The sequence below is a fragment of the Papaver somniferum genome, chromosome 3 (assembly GCF_003573695.1).
Source record: "Papaver somniferum cultivar HN1 chromosome 3, ASM357369v1, whole genome shotgun sequence".
Lineage (NCBI taxonomy): Eukaryota > Viridiplantae > Streptophyta > Magnoliopsida > Ranunculales > Papaveraceae > Papaver > Papaver somniferum.
This window is the reverse complement of record NC_039360.1, coordinates 228,256,685-228,259,845: the sequence shown is the minus strand read 5'-3', so window position 1 is coordinate 228,259,845 and position 3,161 is coordinate 228,256,685. Positions and strand designations below refer to the sequence as shown.

Genomic DNA, 3,161 nt, shown 5'->3' with positions numbered 1-3,161 from the left:
CAAGGAATTGCATAGGGATCTCAACCACATGAAGAGTTAGATATTTTTAATGAAGTGATTGGTGCTAAAAGATACAAAAGACAACGTGGTTCTTCGGCTTCATCTTCTAATGGAGTGGTGAATGAGTTTCGTGATTTGATTGAGACATTGAATGAAAAGATTAAAAGCCAGGAGGACCAGATTTTGAAATATCAAGATGAAATCAAGGAAATGAAAGATGAGAATCATAAAATGAAGGATGACAATGCTGCGTTCTAGGAAGATATGTTTAGTCGACTCGGTTTTATGTTTAGTCGACTCGGTTTTGCTCCGGCTATGCTTAATAACCTTCCCATTCCACCACAGGAGCACAATTAATGAAAGGTCCAGATGAAGTTTGTTTTAGGTTGCAAGTTCATCGTATGGAATGTAGTTTGTTTTATTTAAGGTTGTTTCGTTTAGGGTTTGTTCGTATTTTATCAGGTTTGAAAGTCTATTTTATGTAAGTTTGTCTTATGCTGAATTTTGTCTATCGTGTTAAGTTTGGTTGTCTATTGTAACTTTTATTTTATAATATAAGTATCAACTTTCACCCGAAACCAAACCGTCAAAGTCGCCGATTTGAGAAATTTAACTGTGACCGGCCCAATCACCCGCGGATTTGATCTCTGCGGATCAACGGATCGTACGGGCCGGATGCGGGTTAATCGCGGATTTAGTCAAAGAAAAAGTCAAAAAAGAAGTATGACAAACAAAAATATAAGTTTACAAACTAGAATTTTAGTACAGGACAGTTCACACAAAAGAGTACTAATTCAAATGAAACAACAAGTCTGGTTCCAAGCCAATGAACAGAAAATAGTTAACAGTGAACACAAAAGAAGTTAGGACATCTTCTTTGCTTTATATGGTTGTTCGTGTTTGTTGTTCCATGATCTTTACCCCATGAAAACTTCGTTTTACAATGCTTGCACTCAACTTTAGGTGGCATAAGATCAAGACGCTTAGTAAAATGTTGCCAGCAATCTGATTGCTTTAGGTGGCATAAGATCAAGACGCTTAGTAAAATGTTGCCAGCAATCTGATTGCTTCTTACCAGAAGCTTTAGGAGGTTTTGAAACTTCAACCTGGGATGGTGTAGCTGTCATTGTAGCTGTAGCTATGTTCTCGACGGTAGCCGAGGTAGTTGTTCATCAGGATTGTTAACAGGAATAGAAGGCCCCTGAGTACTTGAAGCCATCTACAAAAAAATTGAACACATTAGGTAATGAATACAATAAGGACAACACATTCTAAGAGATTAAGTCCATTAATCTGTTTCATACAATGTAGGAAAATACATATCATATGAAACAAACCTAAATGCAATGGACAAGGTGCCAAAATTGGAGAGGGAAAATTGGAGAGGGTTAATTATAAAATCAGACCAGTAGACAATTGATTTCAAAATGTAAGCATCATTGCATTGTATTCCAAGAATAGTCAGCCCCACTATTGATGATCCACTTGAAAGTACTCGCTCAATCAAAATGTAATATTCCTTACCCCTTTCTTCACCTGACACTAAAAGGAACCTGGATTAGTGAAGTTATAATATAGAAACCTGGATTAGTGAAGCATTTAACGATTAACTGTAGTCTAAAAGAACCTCCACTTTAATTGCTCATTTTATACTGGTACAAATCATCATAAAAGACTCGGGATTCACCTGACACTCCATGTGCAGTTTGTACTAGTAAATAACATACATGAATTAGAGAATCCACACCCACAACTGGTTTAATAATCTTATAAGAATCACTTGGACATCTAAACACAATTAAAAAGGGAAATTGGAAGAAAAAAACTTAATCACCCATTTCTCATCAATCTTATACCCCGACCAAATCACTCAAAATCCCTAAACTGGAAGAAAAAAACTAATCTAAAAAAACCCTAAATCAAACATCACCAGTATGAAAAACTCAAAATTATTTTGACATCTAAAAAAAAATCCAAACTAATTAAAACGAAATCAACATCACCAATATGACATTCCTTCTTTGGAAACTCCTAATATTGTCGATGAAATAGAATAGCCATTGAAAGTCACAAGAAATGAAAATGAGAGAATAACTACTTACAATTACAGATCGGTAGCAATAGAAACTTTAGATCAGAAGGAGGTGATGATTGAAGAAGAATCAAACGTCGCCATGACTTATTGGGTACTGATGTTGCTCAGAGAAGAAAAACTGATGCTAGGTCTCTTCCTCTCGAGAAAGAAAATGCTATTAGGTTTCAGAAAGATAAATATGCTTATATATAAGACTTAAACTTCCCATACTATTCTTAATAATTTTTTAAATCCCCTAACTACCCTACGGTGCGGGTAATCCGCGATTTTTAAAATCCAACCGCAATCGTAACCGCTTCGCGTGCGGATTTGAGAATGCAACCGTGACCGGCCCATAAACTTTTGCGGATTGGTTTTCACCCGCAATTTTGCGGACGGTTGCGAGTGAAATCCGCGGTTTCGGTTTTTCTGCACACCCCTATCCATAGTATTTGCTTCTTCATGTGCAGCTAAGTTCTGTATTGGTTGATATAAGTGTGTGGGCTTCCAACTCAAAATCAATTGGCAATGAGTGGAGTGGCTGCACACCTTATATATTAGGATCATAAGGAGGTAGGAAGAGCATCGGTTAACAGGGAAACTTTAACGGCTCATCCAAGACTGTACAATAAGGTAAGTGCATAGATGTGTTGTTTCGCATATATATTAGTCATAGTATAAGAATGAGATTAGATGGATGAAATTGTGCAGATCTTAGTTAAAAACTCACAGTGATGAATTTGCCATTGTTTTGGCCATTAACGCGATAGTATTTATTGGCTAGAGGATCTTGCACTACTCCTGATGGACCCAACTTATCTTTATATACACTGGGGGAGAAGGGGGATACTTGTTAACTGCAGGTACATCTTGAACTGGGGGGTCTGAGTAGCAGAAGCAGTTGAAGCAGCAGCAAGTGCAACATGTGCATATGGTTTTGGTTCCTCAGGAGCAACAAAGAGATATCCTAAAAACTCTGACCTCCTCCATAATTGACTCCACGACCCATTTATCCAAAACACCAACAAGATTGGTTTCGTCGACATAAAATCTAGAAAAAAATCACATATTAGATGAAACAAAAATT

General features: G+C 37.0%; 1 long non-coding RNA gene across 1 annotated transcript; it reads right to left on the bottom strand.

Moving 5' to 3' along the window:
• Nucleotides 1-722: 722 nt before the first annotated feature.
• On the bottom strand, nucleotides 723-2,239 carry LOC113362221. Its single transcript, XR_003365640.1, has 3 exons — nucleotides 2,103-2,239; nucleotides 1,407-1,542; nucleotides 723-1,219 (listed from the first exon to the last, which is right to left on the bottom strand). It is a non-coding gene; the product is annotated as an uncharacterized LOC113362221 (long non-coding RNA).
• Nucleotides 2,240-3,161: the final 922 nt, after the last annotated feature.